At 44.5% G+C, this 18532-nt stretch overlaps 1 long non-coding RNA gene across 1 annotated transcript in view; it reads right to left on the reverse strand.

The window, feature by feature from the left end:
* Positions 1-17577, reverse strand: part of LOC127003817 (uncharacterized) — a 173998-nt gene extending 156421 nt beyond the window's left edge. The window contains exon 1 of the long non-coding RNA XR_007757414.1: positions 17350-17577. This is a non-coding gene — a long non-coding RNA (uncharacterized LOC127003817). The remainder of the gene's footprint in view (positions 1-17349) is intronic.
* Between the last annotated feature and the right edge of the window lie 955 nt (positions 17578-18532).

The raw sequence follows: 18532 nt of genomic DNA on the forward strand, positions 1-18532 counted from the left end.
TTAATATCCTCCCCCGTCACGGCCGCTGAGAGCTTCCTGGGCTTCTTGTAATGGTGGAGGCAGGACGGGCAGACTTCGGGAAATTTAGAGAGGGAGATTAATTGTTGGAGGGGGACGGGGGGAGGGGAAGGGGAGGGAGGGAGGAGAGAGATGGGGAGGGATGGGAAGGGGAGGAGAGAGAGAGAGAGAGAGAGAGAGAGAGAGAGAGAGAGAGAGAGAGAGAGAGAGAGAGAGAGAGAGAGAGAGAGAGAGAGAGAGAGAGAGAGAGAGAGAGAGAGAGAGAGAGAGAGAGAGAGAGAGAGAGAGATAAGGTGGGGGTGGAAGACAGAGACAGATGGACGGGCATAACAAGAGATAAACAGACAGATACACAGAGATAAACAGACAGAATCACACACACAAACAGACAGACAAAAACACTGACAAACACACAAAACAGAGACAGACATACGCAGACAGACAGGTAAAGACAGGTAGACAGATGGACAGACAGGCAAATGGAGATAAATGCAAAGTCTAGAATAGTTTCCCATTTGCTTGGCGATAGAATTGTTGCTTCGTGCCAAATCGAAGTCTATTGTGTCGCTCGTGCTTATTTTCGTTCGTTTCCTTCGCCTTTTCCCTGTCCCTGAGCGGCTCATTAACGCGCTTCACCTGCTTAAAAATACACAAGGTCATAAAACAATACCTATACAACACGGCGCAGTGCAATCAGTAATTACTCAGTGACTTATACATAATATTCAAACCCATTGCATCTAAGTCATCGTTTGTTAAAGGGACCAAAAATATATACATTCACTTGTTTAGTTCATCCTGCCGTTGTTTGTGGTATTGTTACAACACACACACACACACACACACACACACACACACGAGAGGTTCACCATTACCTTGGAAGGCCGCTGCGTCCCTAAGGAAGCATTCCATCTCCATGAAAGGCAGACTCAGACAGACAGACAGACAGACAGACTTACAGACAGATAGACAGACAGACATACAGACACAGACAGACTGGCATAAAGACAGAGACATAGAGAAACAACAACGAAAAAAACATTAATATCACCAGCAAGGGCGAGGATGAAAAAAAAAAAATGCAGAGAAACACAAACTGACAAAAAAAGGGCACAGAGACATGGAGGAGGAGACGGTGAAAGAGGAAAACACGCAGAGGATTCCTGCATAAAAAGTAGGCACAGGGGAATGAAGAGCCTGATGACACCGCAGATATCATAGAGACAACGAGGCATCCAGCAACCCAGCCAGCCAGCCAGCACCTCCGAAAGCCAGCCAGACGGTCCACCACCAACCCAGACAGCCAGACAACAACCAAGATAATTAGCCAGATACCCAACCACAAACCCAGACAATTAACCAGACAGACAGACAGCAACCCAACCAGCCAGACACCCAACCACAAACCCAGACATTTAACCAGACAGACAGACAGGAACCCAACGAGCCAGCCAGAGAGCCAACCAGCAACTCAACTAACTAACCGGGCAGAGAGACAGACGGTTATACAGACATCCAGAAAAACAGACAACCCAGCCATCCAGACATTCAACCGCCATCCCAAATAACTTGCCAGACTTGTACAAACCTACCTAAACTTACTTATTTATTTAGACTAAGACCAATCTAGACAACCACTCGGTCAATAACATAGATAACTAGCCAGGCGGTCGGATAGTCACCCAACCAGACAGCCAGCGAGCTATCAAAGGAGGCGGTCAGTAACTCAGCCAGCCAGCCACTAAGGTAGACAGCCAACAATCTAGACAGCCACCCACTTAACCAGCCAGTAACCCAGACATATCAGCCACAAAATCAGCCAGAAAATCAGTCAGCCAGTCTGCAACCCAACCAGTCAACCAGGAAGACACAACACTCAGTCGCATTTAGCAAGTTACTAGTCGCCAAAAACCTCCCCCGCCTTGACATGCCGGCTCAGAGGCAGACAGACGGCGAGCCTTCAAGCCGTCTAACCGATCCCCTAATTAATGAATCGTTCGCTCACTTTCAGTCGCGTTTTGTCGGCCGTCCGCGTCAATGTGTCGGCCTGTCGCTCCGTCCGTGTGGCAGATAGTTTTATGGTGCATCAAGGTGGTTAAGTGTGGTGACCAGGGAGCAAAACACTAATGGAAGAACACACACACACAGACACACACACACACACACACACAGACACACACACACAAAGACAAACACAGACGCAGATACAAATAGACACAGACACAGACACAAACACACCCACCCACACACACACACACACACACACATACACGTCACTCCTCGGGCCCACACGCAGCGACACAAGTCTAAAATATGCAACGAAAACAAAAGAAGGACGAAAATTGCTACATTCATTTAATTACACTTTTTTTTTCGTCTCTCTAAAAGCTGCAGTGACTCGGTTTTTTTTATTTTTTTATTGCGTCTCTCGGTGGGATGCGCGTCACTGTCCTAGATTATTTCACCTGTGTGCGCACCTGCCTGTCCGTCTTCATTAATGCTCAGGTGGAGGAGGTTCAGTGATTTATCGGTATTTCATCTTTTCTTTTTCTTTCCTTCGTTGCTTCGTTTAAGTCTTCCTTTGATTTATTAAGGAAAGCAAACACAAGAAATCGACGGCCCTCACACCTCCTCCCTCAATTACGTCTGTTTGTTTTGTTTCCCTTCTCTTCTTTTTCTTCCTCTCCCTCTCCCTCTCCTCTTCTCTACTCTCTCTCTCCCTTTGATTCATCTATCTCCGTACCGCTTTTTGCTCTCTCTCCCTCCCTCCCACTCCTTCCTCTCTTTCCTTCTCGAACAAACTTTTCCACACTTGATGGACAGCTTTTAAAGGACGAAAGTGGATCCTCCTCTTGATCTCCACCGGTGAGGGAGCGACCGACTGTGAGGGATGAGAGCGAGAGGGTTGGGGGTGCTGGTGGTCGTGGTGGTGGCGTTGGAGGGGAGGAAAGGGTCAGGTGAAGTTGAGATGACGGGGGATTGAGAGTGATGCATGAGGAGGAGGTGCGGGGAGTAACGCGCGGATGTGTGAGGGGTTAGGGTGACACGTGTGAGGAAGATAAAGTGGGGAGAGGGGGAAGGGGTGGGGAGCTTCGGTGGGACGGTGGATGTCGAGTGCAAGGAAAGAAGAAAAGTGTTAAGTTGAGATGCTGCTGGGGCTCTCGGGTGTGACGTTTGAGGATGTGTGTAGCGTGACCATGACAAGCGTGACGGTGATAGAGTTGGGGAAAAGGTGAAAAGGAGATTGTGAGACGGTAAATTCGAATGTGAGGTGAAGACTTGAGCGTTGAGTTGAGTGAGAGTCGAGAAGCGTGAGTTGAGGTTCTAGTATGAGGTTAGGATGTATATACGAGGCGCGTGGATGACAAGTGTGAGGGAGATAAAACTGAGGGGAGGATGAGAAGGCTTGTAAGGTGGAGAGGTGAGGATTGAGTTAACTGAGAGTCGAGAATTGTCTTGAGTTGAGGTTTGAGTATGAGGTTAGGATGCATATACGAGGCGCGTGGATGACAAGTGTGAGGAAGATAAAACTGAGGAGAGGGTGAGAAGGCTTGGGAGTTCGAGTGTGTGGTGAGGAGCAAAGTCATAAGCTGGAGTCCAATGCCTTCAAGTGTGAGATGAGGATGCTTCAAGCAGGAGTGAGGATGACAAGCGTGAGGGAGATAAAAAGAGGAGGCTGGAGAGGCTTGGGAGAATGAAAGATGAAGAGTGATGAAGAATGGAGAGCGTTGAGTTAAGACGCTGGTGCTGTCACGAGTGCTTTTTAATGCAATATCCACCACGAGAAAGAATTAATATGAAGTGAAATGAAAAACCAACCGCATAATTTGTACGGAAAAACGACTTCTTCGATTCTCTTGTTGCTGTGGTTGTCTGGAGAGATTAGAGCAGATGACGATTCGACCCAACAACGAACGACGTATTTCGCTTCGCTGTTGTGTTCCTACGAGGAGTTAGTCACCCAGAGATTGGAATGTAAAAACTTGACTTGGCTTTCCTCAGAGGACTCCATTCCACTCCAATCCATTCTCTCTGCTTCACTCCACTTCATCCCCTTCTCTGGTTCACTCCACTCAACCCCATGTCCCTCCTTCACTCCACTCCCTCGCTCTCAGACTACTCTACTCCGCCCTCACTCCCTCACTCTACTGCACTCCATTCAACTCCCCCACTCCACTCCACTCCGCTTATTCACTCCACTACACTCCCTTACTCCAATATACTCTCATTTCTTCACTCCCATGCTCCACTCCACTTCACTCCATTCCACTGCACTCCCACTCCTTCAATCGATCTCCACTCTGACTCCATTCCACCCCCTCACTCCACTAGACTACACTACATTGCACTCCACTATACACTACACTAAGCCCCACTCCACAACCACTCCTGCACTCCACTCCACTCCTTTAGACCACTCCCTCGAGACGCCCCGCCGAGGAACACCGTGGGAGTAATCCAAAAACTTGATTCCCTCCAAAAAGATGAACCTGAGTTTTTTTTTTTTTTTTTCCTCTCCTCCCTCACCTTGGCGCCGACGTATCTCATTAAATATATCAAAACTTTACCCGCGCTCAAGACTTCACTCTGATGGAAAAATTCTTACGCGCTTGATTTTATTTAACTTGAGAAACCGTGGGTGAGGGACGGGAATAATACGTGTTTCTTTTGTTTCTTCTTCTTTTTCTCCTCCTCCTCTTCCTCCTCCTTCTTCTCTTCCACTTGTTTCTTCTTTTTGTCTTTCTTTGTTTTTCTTCTCTTGTTTTCCTTTTTCGTCCTTTCCTTCATTTTCCTATTTTTTTTCATATTATGTTCATCGTCGTTCTCTGTTGTTCCTTTTTTCCTCCATTTCTTTTTCCTCCTTTTCCTCCCCCTCCTCTTCCCTCCTCCTCCTGCTCCTCCTCCCTCTTCCTATTTCTTCATATAATCTCCGTAGTTGTTCTCTGTTCCTCTTTTTTTTTCCTCCCCTCTTCCTCCTTTCTGTTCTCTTTTTTTCTTTTCCTCCTCTTCCTTTCATTTTTTGTTTCTTCATTCACATCATTTTCTCCTTTTCTCCTCCTCGTCTTTCTCCAACGCCTATCTATCCTCCTCCTCCTTCTCCTCCTCTTCTCCCTCGGGTTGTGGCGTGGCGGCAGACGTAGACACCACCACCACTCCTACCACCCCCACCACCACCACAGTGAGCACCAGCGAGCCATTAGGTTGTCAGGCGAGGGGCCGTGTGTTGCTGTTCTTGCCTCGCCTGCCTGTCACGCCCGCTTCCTCGGCTGAACGCGCCCGCCGCCGCCGCCGCCACGGAAGGGAAGGGAAACGGAAGGGGAAAAAAGGGTTAGTTTGTTTTCCGCGAGGCTGGTTATTATACGCGTCCCTCCTTTGTTCCTTCCTTCCTTCCGAGTGACCCAAATTAAAGCGCTGTGGTGATTGTTTTGCTTGCGGTTTGTTTGTATTTCAGGAGGTTTTTTTGTGTTGTTGCTTGAGTGATACGTGTTTTTTTCTGGTCTTTTGTTTTGTTAATATTTTAGTGTTTTTATTTATGTCGACATTTTACACTGTTCTCTTATTTTCTTCTTGTCTCTGTCTATCCGTCTGTGTCTGTTTCTGTGTGTGTGTGTGTGTGTGTGTGTGTGTGTGTGTGTGTGTGTGTGTGTGTGTCTCTCTTCTCTCTCACTCTCTCTCTCTCCGCTCCATGATGAACTCCGAGAAGAAACGTAACACGAGAGAGAGAGAGAGAGAGAGAGAGAGAGAGAGAGAGAGAGAGAGAGAGAGAGAGAGAGAGAGAGAGAGAGAGAGAGAGAGAGTAGAGTTACACAGAAGAACCACGAGGGGAAGGGAGGGGAGGGAGAGGTAGATGAGGGGGCGGAGGCGGAGGAAAAGGGAGGAGGGGGAGGTAGAGGAGGGGGCGGAGGCGGAGGAGAAGGGAGGATGGGAAGGTGAGATGGGAGGGTATTCACGCTTATTTTTAACTTAACATATGAAGCTAATTTCCCGCCACTCTAGCAGGCCTCTGTATCATTGCCGGGGGTCACGCGATGAGGTATATTCACGCCACCACCCCCATCCCATACCCTCCCTCCCCCTCTCCCTCTCCCTCTCCCTCTCTCTCAGCAGCAAATAGGAAGGCGAGAGGGAAGAGTTACGAGGTGCTGCTCTTTCACACGTATGGCCCGAGGGTGTGCAGGGAAAGAGACGGAGGAAGGAAGGTCGGGGGAAAAAAAGTAAAGGGTGGGAGGGTCGGTGGGTGGTGTGGTGGGGTCGAGGGGTGGGTGGGAGGTGCGTGCGGCAACAAAGGAAGGAGAAAGGTGAGGGTAAGAGGAGATTGTGTAAATGAGAAGCGGGAATTGGTGCGCGGAGATGAAGGAATGAGAAAAAGGGGGAAGAGTCAAGGTGGAGGGAACAAGCAAGCAAGCGGGAATAAAAAAAATATACACGAAAAGATGAAAGATAGAAAACGAAACAGGAAGGAATTATGGAAAACCAGGAATTTAAGGAAGTAAAAAAAATGAGGGTAAGTTAGAGAGAGGAAGATTTGCTGCGTGATGAAACAGAATAGCAACCAACAAAAAAGAAAAAAAAAAGTTAAAAAAAAGGAGGGAAGGCTGAAAGAAGAGAATTACGGAAAGAGAGAAAAAAGCAAATGAAAAAAAAAGTAGGAGAGTCAAAGGAAGATTTACGGAATAACGAAACAGAAGAAATAGCAAGCAAAAAAAATGAAAAGGAAAAGTTAAAAAAAAAAGGCTGGAAGGAAGGAATTAAGGGGGGAAAGAAAGAAAGGAAATAAACCAAAATGAAAGTATGTGTCAAGGGAAGACTTACTATATACACGATGAAATAGAAGAAAGATCAAGATAATAAAGAAAAGGAAAAGTTAAAAAGAAAGGAGAGAAGGCTGAAAAAAAAGGAAAAGAGGAAAGAAAATAAACCAAAATTAAAGTATATGGGAAGATTTACTACATGACAGAATAGAAGAAAATAGCAAGCAAAAAGTCGTTAAGGAAAAGTTAAAACAAAGAAAGGAGGAAAGCCGAAGGAAAGGAAATAAGGAAAGAGAAATAAAGACAGGAAATAACACACACACAAAAAAATAACAGTACAACAATCAGAGAAAGATTTAATACATGCCGGAACAGAAGCAAATAGCAAGAACTAAAGTCGAAAAAAGAAAAGTTAGAAAAAGATGGAAAGAAAAGGAGAGAGAGAGAGAGAGGGTGAACAGGAAGAGCCGGAGAAGGGTGGCTTACAGGAAGGAGGGAGGAGAGAAGAAAAACGGAGAGGAATGAGACAAGGGGGAGGAGCGGAATGGAGAGCAGAGAGTGAGAGAAAAAAGGAGGCGAGAAATGAAAGAAAAAACAGAGTAAAAAAAATAGGAAGAGGAAAAATTATGAAAACGAGAAAGACGAAGAGAAGAGAAAGAGAGAACAAAGAGAGAGAGAACAGAGGCCGCGGAATAAAAGGGAGAGAAAGTAAAAAAAATAAAAAAGGAACAAAAAGGAAGGAGGAAAAATTATGGAGAGAAAGACGAAAGAAGAAAAAGAGAGAACAGAGGGAGAGAAAAAAAAGAATAATAAAACAAATGTACAAAAAAAAGGAAGGAGGAAAAAGTATGAAAAGGAGAAAAAATACGAAAAAGAGAGAGAGAGAGAGAGAGAGAGAGAGAGAGAGAGAGAGAGAGAGAGAGAGAGAGAGAGAGAGAGAGAGAGAGAGAGAGAGAGAGAGAGAGAAAACAGAGGGCCCCAAAGAAGAGAAAAAACAAGAGAAAAAGAAAAAAAGATAAAGGGAGAGAAGAATTGAGAAAGGACAAAAGCTACGAGGCAGGATTATGATGGAAAAAAGAAAGGATAGGGAGAAGGAAAAATAAATAAGAGAGAAAAAGAAGCTGGTGAAAATGGGGCAGAGAACAAAGGAAGGGAGAAAGAAGGGAAAAGGAACAGTGCAAAAAGAGGGTTCAAAGCAAGAGAGAAAAAAAAGTAAAAATTAATAAAGAACAAAAAGGATGAGAAATAAAAAAATAAGAAAAGAGGAAGGAAGGAGAATAAGGCAGAAGAAAAACGAGGCAGGATTATGATAAAGAAAATAACGAAGGGGGCGAATAAAAAAAATACTGAGAAAACGAAGCTGGAAAAAAGAAAGGAAATATGAAGTGAGGAAGATTATGGGAGGCAGAACAAAGGGCGATAAAATAAGGAGAAATAAGTGATTGACAAGATACGAAGAAAAACAAAAGGAAAAACATATCACGCTGGTTGAATTCTCGTTTGTGTTTTGTTTTCTGTTCGTGTTAAAATTAGTGGACAGGAAATAGATGGAAAATAGACCAAAAAAATCGCAAAACACTGCATTGAATGACCTGTGCAATGATTCTTGTTCGTATGATGAGGAAAGGAGTAGAAGAAACAAATGAGAAATATAATCCGTGTTTGAGTTTTGCTTCATGTTAATAAGGTAAAAATAAAACGGAAAAAAGAGAAATACACAAAAAAATAAAGCAAAAATAACACTCGAAAATTATAATCTGTTCATGCCATTTTTTCGGTTTGTGTTAAAAGTTAAAAGAACAAAAGGAAAACATGAAGAAAAGGCATTGTTCGGGGTTTGTTTCCTTTTCACATTAAAAGAGTAAAAAAAAAAAAGAAACGAAGGATTAAAAATGCGACAGATATAAACAAAATAACACTCGAAAATGAATAACCTGTATACATTATGCCTCTTGCGTGCGCTGAGAGGAACGGAGAAAAAATCCTAAAAGTCAGTGTGTGGGTTAAAAACTAAGTAAAAAAGACGAAAATATAAAAAAAAGATAAACGAAAATAGATCAAAATACCACAAAAAAATAAAGGGATCTGTTTATGTCTTGTTTCCTGTTGCTGTTGAATAAATGGAACGGAGCAAAGAAATTATGAAAAACTGCTTTGCTTGGATTTTGCTTTCTCGTGTTAAAATTTGAGAAAAAAGATAAAAATACACAACAACAATAAAATCACACTCGGAACTTGTCTTACTTACTGTGTGTGTGTGTGTGTGTGTGTGTGTGTGTGTGTGTGTCTGTGTGTGTGTGTTAAAAGGCAAGAATGAAAAAAAAAATTATGAAAAAAGTCACTGTTTGGGTTTTACTTCAGGTTTTAAACGAAATTGGGAAAAGAAAACAAAACAAAACATGACACTCGGGGGACGGATAACATGGACGCGTTTTGTTGTTTCCTGTTCCTGTCAAATGTGAGAGAAAAAAATAAATGGAAAAAAATCGTGTTTGGGTTTTGCTTCCTCTTCAAGTTGAAAAATCAAAATAAAATACATAAACATAATATTCGGGAGATGATTAACCTATACACGTCTTGGTTGCTTCCTATTCCTGTTAAATTACTGAGGTCACCACCATCACCACCACCAACACCGACCATTCCCACCACAACTCTACCACACAACCACCACCACAACTACCAACAACAACCATCACCATCCCCAACACCATCCATCAACTCCACCAACATCCACCATCACCACTACCAACACCAACCACCATCAACATCAACAACCACCAACATCAACCACCATCATCCCCATTCCCCCATCACTACCACCAATATCAACCATTACCAACCGCCAGCACCATCACAGTCACCCACCACAACCACCACCATCCACCACAATCACCACCACCAACACAACCACACCACCACAACCACCAACAATAACCATCACCATACCCAACACCATCCATCAACTCCACCAAAACCCACTATTACCACTATCAACACCAACCACCAACATTAACCACCACCATTATCATCCCCATCCCCCTCACCACCACCGCCACACCACCACTGCCACCATCCCCCCCCACCACCAATACCAACCATCACTACCTCCACCACCATCACCTCCACGCGCCTTCACGATCATGGACGCGGCTCATCACTCAGCTTCGCGTGATTAGTGTTGCGTCAATTAGCTTCACCTTCCGCGGCGCACCTGACACGCGTGACCCACTGAGCGCCGAGTCAGAGAAGCGAGAGAGAGAAAAAAAAGTAAATTATCTCCGGCAATCAATCACCCCGGCTCGACTCGGCTCTGGGGTGACATCTTCCTGGCGCCGTTCACTCACCCCAACAAGCCTTTCATTTCTTCGTCTTTTCGTTTTCTTGTTCTTTGTTTTGTTTTCTTCTGTCTCCGTTTTCTCAAGACATTAATTTCTTCGTCTCTTCGTTTTCTTGTTCTCTTTTGTTCTCTTATCGTTTTCTCAAGACATTAATTTCTTCGTTTTTCGATTTCTTGTTTTCTTTTGTTTTCGTGTCTTCGTTTTCTCAAGACATTAAGTTCATCGTCTCTTCCTTTTCTTGTTCTCCTTGTTTTGTTTTCTTTTGTCTCCGTTTTCTCAAGACATTAAGTTCTTCGTCTTTTCGTTTTCTTGTTCTCTTTGTTTTGTTTTCTTCTTCGTCCGTTTTCTTAAGCCAACTATTATACTTCATTTTCTAGTTTCCTTCTTTCTTTGTTTATCCACTTGTTCTTTCTTTCGTCTCTCAGTTTCTTAGTTTCCTTCTTCCTACGTTCACCAATTTGTTCTTTTCTTTTGTTTTTTTTAGTTTCGTTCTCCGTTTCTTACTAAAGTTTCGTTGTTTGTCTTCCTCTGTTCACGCACTCACTTAGTTTGCTTCCGTTTCCCTCCGTTCACCTACTGTTTCTTCTCTTAATTTCTCTGTTTTTGTCTTCCTCGTTCGCCCACTCGTTCTCTCCCTTCGCTTCCATCTCCCTCTGTTACCCGTCTCTTCTTACTTTCTATTCCTCGTTTCCTCTCCCTTGCCTTTCACCCATGCACTCCTTTCTACATCCATTTTCCATTTTCTCCGTCTCTACTTTCGACCGTTCTTCCCTTCCTCTTTTCCCTATACGTTCAGCCGTTCCTATTCCTTTCCCGTATTTCGCTCTCAACGTTGTCATCCTTTCTTCCTTACATCCATTTTTCATTCTCTCCATCTCTACTTTCGACCGTTCTTCCCTTCCTCTTCTCCCTACATTCAGCCGTTCCAATTCCTATCCCGTATTTCGCTCTCTATACGTTGTCATCCTTTCCTGCTTTCTTTTTCGTTCTCTACTCTCTACGTTCACCCACCCGCTCGCTTCCTCCCTCTTCGTTCCCTCATTCCCCTCTTCGTAAGTTCATCACTCCCCTCCTTGGTCAAAACCTTTCTTTCTTACGCATCCCTCCCAACGTTGCTAGATTATCGTACTCAGAGCGGCGTATTTACCGGTTTCTGGCGCCTCACTATTGCCAAGGAACATCAGGAATTAACTATTTTAGCGATAAATATAAATGAATCTAGTTATTGGAGCCCAGGAGACAGTTTTTGGGTCGGAAGTTGGTAAATATAAGAGGTTGAGTACGACAATCAGGCATCGTTGATCCCTCCATCCCTCCCTCTTCTCGTATTCCTCCCCTCACCGCACGGCTATCCCTTCTTTCCTCCCTTTTTCCATATTTATCCAAAAACACAACACTCCTTCTCTACCCTTATTTCCCCTTCCCTTTGAGCTATCACCTCGGCGCCTTTTCATCTTTTTTTCCTCGCTCCTTTCTTGCAGGTTGAGGAACACACACACACACACACACACACACACACACACACACACACACACACACACACACACACACACACACACACAACATAAATCTTCATCCCTTCGCTCTTCGTTATGAGACTCTGTTGGGAATGATCTCTTCCTCTCACACCCTCGTTTTGACCTTTCTCCAGTCTACTCGGGTCTTGATCTTACTTCCGCGTCCTCGTCTAGGATATATATTTGATGCTGTCCGTCGTGTTAGGCATGATTTCGGTTTTCTATCCTGTTATCAACCCCAGCGTTCTCATTTTCACTCCATAAATCAGTTTCCTTTCTCTCTCTTCCTATCCATTCCTGTCCCTCCCTCGCTCCCTCCCGCTTCCTCGTCTGGTATATGTATTTCTTCTTCTTCGTCGTGTTAGGCATAATTTCGCTTTTTCTATCTCCTTATCAACCCCAGCGCTCTCATTTTCACTCCATAAATCAGTTTCCTCTCTCTCTAACCCATGCCTGTCCCCCCCTCCCTCTCTCTTCCTCGTTCCCTCCTGGCCTGCCGGAAACATAAATCCCCTCAGGCAGCTCCCGACAAACGAGAGGAAGGGAAGAAAGGAGGAAGGGAGGGAGGGAAGGAGGGGACGTGAGGGGTGAGAATGGGAAATTAGGGCGGAGGATGTTTCTGCATATGACACCACGCGCTCTTAATCCTCCTCCTCCTCCTCCCCACCCACCGACCTTCGCTTGTTGTGACTTTCTGTGGCTTCCTCCTATCAGAAAGAGTCCCCCGTTTTCTATATCGCCTTGGACAGAGGAAGGGAGCTCGGGGTGGGAGGGAGGGTGCCAACTGACCGCGCCCTATGCCCCGTCTCATCTCTCCCCCGCCCCGCCCTTCCCTTCTCTCTGGTTTGTTGACAGTCATAACACGGGGTCGAGGGGCAGGAGCAGACGGACCCGGGCTCCATATGTTCCCCCCGGCACGTCTTGTTTTCACACCCGGGTCATAAACAGCCGGTCATGACGTGCCCCAATCACATCCATCACCCGCCACAACACTCCGAGACCGACGTGCGGAAACAAAGCTTTACAAGGCATCCATCACGCACCTCGCAGGAAAACAAAGCGAACCAACAGTGTAATGGCCAAGCACTAACCAATACAGCCCTAGAATACACGTGGGAAAGCAGATTAGTTTTGGAAGAAGCTCTGCAAGGCATCCATCACGCAGCTTTCTATGCCTTGCCGGAACGAACGCAGGAAAAGAAAGCGAACCAACAGTGTAATGGCTACGCACTAACCAATACAGCCCTAGAATACACGTGGGAAAGCAGATTAGTATTGGAAGAAGCTCTACAAGGCATCCTATCACGCAGCTTTCTATGCCTTGCCGGAACGAACGCAGGAAAAGAAAGCGAACCAACAGTGTAATGGCTACGCACTAACCAATACAGCCCTAGAATACACGTGGGAAAGCAGATTAGTATTGGAAGCAGCTCTACAACGCATCCTATCACGCAGCTTTCTATGCCTTGCCGGAACGAACGCAGGAAAACAAAACGAACCAACAGTGTAATGGCCATGGACTAACCAATACAGCCCTAGAATACATGTGGGAAAGCAGATTAGTTTTGGAAGAAGCTCTACGAGGCATCCATTACGCAACTCTCTGCGCCTTGCCGGGACGAACACAGGAAAACAAAGCGAACTAACAGTGTAATAGCCAAGCACTAACCAATACAGCCCTAGAATACACGTGGGAAAGCAGATTAGTATTGGAAGAAGCTCTACGACGAATCCTATCACACAGCTTTCTATGCCTTGCCGGACTGTACGCGTGAAAACAAAGAAAAAACTGTGTAATGGCTCTGCGCTACTCAACAGAGCCCTAATATGCAGGTGTGAAAACAGGTTAGTAATGGCATGAAGGTCGATTCGGTAAACTGATATGAAAACCGGGAAAAATAACGGTATAATGGCGCTGCACTACCCAATACAGTCTCAATATACACCCGTGAAAGCAGGTTAGTAACGCATGAAGCTACACTCGGTAAATGGTATGAAAACGGAGCAAAATGAGTGAAATGACGATGTACCACCCAAAAGCTTCCCAGGATACACGTGTGAAAACAGATTAGTAAGGCATGAAGCTACACTCGGTAATTGGTATGAAAACGGAGCAAAATGAGTGTAATGACGATGTACCACCCAAAAGCTTCCCAGGATACACGTGTGAAAACAGATTAGTAAGGCATGAAGCTACACTCGGTAATTGGTATGAAAACGGAGCAAAATGAGTGTAATGACGATGTACCACCCAAAAGCTTCCCAGGATACACGTGTGAAAACAGATTACTAAGGCATGAAGCTACGTTCGATAAATATGAAAATGGAGCAAAACAATTAAGAGTGTGATGATTATATACCACCCAAAAGCTTCCCAGGATACACGTGTGAAAACAGATTACTGTGGCAAGAAGCTCCATCCAGTAGATAAATATACACGCGTGAAAGCAGATTAGTAACGCATGAAGCTACACTCGGTAAATAGTATGAAAACGGTAAAACAAGAGTGTAATGACTATGTACTAACCAAAACCTTCCCAGGATACACGTGTTAAAACAGATCATTGTGGCAAACTGGCAAGAAGCTCTATCCAGTAAATAAATATAGGAGTCCTTACAACATGAAGTGCAGGGCGCACGTGATTTGATAAGCTTATGCAAGGGTGAAATGTCTGTGTATCTGTTTCTTTAATAACCCTCCCAATCCGTAACATGAGAAAGCGTATCAGCGCTGCGTACAAGGCGCTCTTCTACACTGATTTCTCTTTTTGGCCACTCAACTCTATTCAGGAGCAGTAAGTAGGGTTTTTTTTTTTTTACATTATTGTTTTTTTTTACGCCCTTGCACTAGCTCCTCTGCTGTAAAAAAATAAAATGAAATAAATAAAATAACTACTTCGAATCTGGGAAATACCACACGTTATTGGACGACTTTATCTCCTTGTTTTGATGTAAGCGCTCTCGCCTTCCCCGCCCATAACACGTGCGATGACCCACCCACCCTCCCTTTCCCTATCCCCTCGTCCATCGCCCCACGCCCACAGTTCTCCTCACGCCATGCCGCGCCCTCCACGCCATCCACCAGGCTCACTTCGATAAGCTAATGCAAGAGTGTGATGTCTGTATATGTTACCCCAGACACTCCCACTCCGTAATATGAGACAGCATATCAGCGCGGGGTACTACAAGGCGATCCTCCTCTGCACAGTTATTAGACGAACTTTATCTCTTTGTTTTGATGTATGAGCACTCGCCTTCCCCGCCCTTAACACGTGCGATGACCCACCCACCCACCCCTCCCTCCCTATCCCCCGTCCACCACCCCACGCCTGCAGTTCTCCCCACGCCACGCCGCGCCCTCCACCAGCAAGCTCTCCTCACCACGCCCTGCGGCCAATTAACATTCCCTGAGCGCCAAACATTCTAAAACGGAACTCTGCGATAACATGGCCAGAGGAAAATTTGTTCGGTTGAGGGGAACCCGGCCGAGTGGATTTTACGAAGTGTGGAGATGAGGCGAAGTTACTGTTTCCGCCGCGTGTGTGTTTGTGTTGTGCTTGTGTCTGTTGGTGTTACGTTGATTTGTTAAGAGCGGGAGTGATTGTGGAGCTGATGGTGCTTAACGAGGCGAGAGGAATGGCAGGGAAGTGAGATAATGGGATGGGATGGGATGTGATAGTGGTGGTATAGCTGTGGTGGTTGTGGTTTGCGGTGAACGTATAGGCATGGTTGGGAGTCATGGGTGTGTATGGTTGAGATTAAAGTGCTGGCTGGTGTTTGGTGGTAAGTGGTGATTGATAATGAACTGGGTAGAGTGTAAAGACGATAATGATATAGCAGTGGAGGAGGTTATAGATGGGTTACAAGAATGGTCGAGAAGTGGGAGTGTATGGTTAGAGTTAATGTACTGGTTGGTGTGGTGATGGGAGCTGCATGGTGATAGACATTAAGCTAGGTAATATGGCGGTGATGATGGTGATAATGGTGATGGTTATAGGTAGTCAAACGTATGGTCAGTTACGGGGGTTGTGTGGTTAGGATTGGAGTGTTGGCTGGAGTGTGTGTGTGTGTGTGTGTGTGTGTATGGTGGTGGTAGTGGTTAATGGCGGTGAACCGAGTGGTGGTAGTGGCGGAGAGATGATGGTAGTCAGGCAGTTAGGTAGTGTAGGTGGAGGTAGAAGTGGTGGTTAGGGTGGTTGAGAGTCGCCGGTGTTTACGATGCGAGAAGATACTGAAGACGATGATGATGAACAAGATGGAAAAAAAACAAGAACAAAAAGGACAAAATAGGAATGCTGATGAAAAAGGAAAAAAAAGAGTAATGAACAAGATGGAAAACAAGAACAAAAAGGACAAAATAGGAATGCTGATTAAAAGGAAAAACAAGAGTAATGAACAAGATGGAAAACAAGAACAAGAACAAAGAGGACAAAATAGGAATGCTGATTAAAAGAAAAAAAATAGTAACAAACAAGATGGAAAACAAGAACAAAAAGGACAAAATAGGAATGCTGATTAAAAGGAAAAACAAGAGTAATGAACAAGATGGAAAACAAGAACAAGTATAAAAAGGACAAAATAGGAATGCTGATTAAAAGAAAAAAAATAGTAACGAACAAGATGGAAAACAAGAACAAGTACAAAAAGGACAAAATAGGAATGCTGATGAAAAAGAAAAAAAATATTAGCAAACAAGATGGAAAACAAGAACAAGAACAAAAAGGACAAAATAGGAATGCTGATTAAAAGGAAAAACAAGAGTAATGAACAAGATGGAAAACAAGAACAAGTACAAAAAGGACAAAATAGGAATGCTGATGAAAAAGGAAAAAAAAGAGTAATGAACAAGATGGAAAACAAGAACAAGAACAAAAAGGACAAAAAAGGAATGCTGATGAACAGGTAAAAAAAAAAAATACTAACGATGGTGGGGTTGTTATCCGAAGTGGAAGTTACAAAAAAAAACGGATACTTACATACGAACGTGATAATCCACCTCAACACCTCTAGATACATTAAACACAAGGACACAACACCAACATATATAAATCCACTTCAAATTACAATCATATAAACACTAAAGGGTCGAATTATAAGACATTTCACCGCCCAAGAACACATATTTGACAAGGCTTTTCTAGGAGTCGTGGGCATTTCCAGGAGTAGTTTTATGACCCAGGTGGTAGTGTGACCCTTCCTCTGTACCGTGAACCTAAAGAAACACTCATTGGAACCCGACTGACCCACTCTTTGACCTGTAGAAGTAGCTGATGTAAGAAGCCGAAGTGTCTTAGAATACCTACCAAAGGCACAGCAAACAACAACAAGGCAGAGCACATAATTATAAGCAGCAAGTGTCGTACCGCAGGCGCCTCCTATCTACACGGACCCCGCTGTCTTTCCCTTAAACCCCCGAACCAGCGTTGCCAGATTATCGTATTCACCACAGTCTTTATTACTTTTAAGCCACAAACTCTCGTACCTACACAAATTACGATAGAAAATTGAAGTTAGCGTTAAAACTCCTATTTATTGATGTTTGTTTGTTTGTTTTTGCATTCGTTATTAGTCAGAAACTACGAAAGAGCAATGCGATGTGTACGATAGTTTGGCGACGTTGCCTTGGACACACTGACTTCCACGGGCAAATAAACACACCTGATGCACCCCTGACCTCCTCCCCTCTTCCCCAGTGACACAAGGACTCAGCCGCCTACTCACCCTGCCTCTTGGTGCCGCGAAACTTGTGCTGATGGGGATTTATGGCGGTGGACGGAAGGCTCGGAAGGACGAACGTGTGCACTCGACAACAAAGACCACGCGAGTGATGGATGACGGAGTTGCCACACGCCGCCCAACTCTTTGTACACATAAAACGCATTCTTATATTTTTTTTACTGAGACATCAACATCATAAATACAAAAAATATTAAATGACATAAAAGGTAATGGTAATGCCGTGGCTCTGGCCGTATGTAGTCTATCTCGAGACGTTACGAGGATCCACCTGCGGCTCGTTGTGTTACGCTGCACCCGGCCAGTGTTTCTTTTGTTTTTATTTGGTTTCGTTGTGGTGAGAGACAACGTTGCTGGATTGTCGTACTCTGCCTCTTATGTTTGCCGATTTCCGACCCCAAAAACTGCTTTCATCACCCAAATAACTGCCTTCATATATGGTTATCGTATAAATGGTTAATTATTGGTGGTTTTTGGCAACAGATATAACTCAGGAACCGGTATATACAAGGCTCTGAGTACGATAATTAGGCAACGGTGGTGAGAGATGACGAACACTCACTCACTGTTTGCATGTCATATACGCTGTACTAGGAAGCAGTTAATTAATGAGCGTAGTTTCTTGCATTTGTCAATTAATTAGTGGCCCACACAAAGATGTACGCTAGGCAACATTGTGAATGGGTTCTTTTACTTATTCGAAGCGTCTGTGAACCCCCTCCAGTGGCTCATGAACGTGGTGCTCATAACTGGTTCCATGCAGCTGACGTGCGTATAGTCTGTGGTTAATGAAGCTTGTGCACAGCCATACACACGAAGAAATAGGAACTTCACGAAAACACACCGCATTAAAAGCTAATTCTTGAAAACACCCAGATGATTCGAAGCTTCATATGAACCACTACCAGGATTCGCTCCATGAACCTCACAGTGAGAGGAGAGAAGTGAGAGCTTTGAAGTTACGTTCCAATTGGGGGTCAAAATTTCACGCTACGTTCTCTACTTCCACCCAAAATGAACGACAATAATTCGACTGCAACAGAATCAGTAATATTCCCAGCCAAGCAGTTCGATCAACAGGGCGCCGCCTCATAATATATCTCACAAATTATGGTACACTCATGCTGAGGGACGTGAGGCTGTATTGAGTGCATATTGCAAGCATAAT

The sequence above is a fragment of the Eriocheir sinensis genome, chromosome 26 (genome assembly GCF_024679095.1).
Source record: "Eriocheir sinensis breed Jianghai 21 chromosome 26, ASM2467909v1, whole genome shotgun sequence".
Taxonomy (NCBI): domain Eukaryota; kingdom Metazoa; phylum Arthropoda; class Malacostraca; order Decapoda; family Varunidae; genus Eriocheir; species Eriocheir sinensis.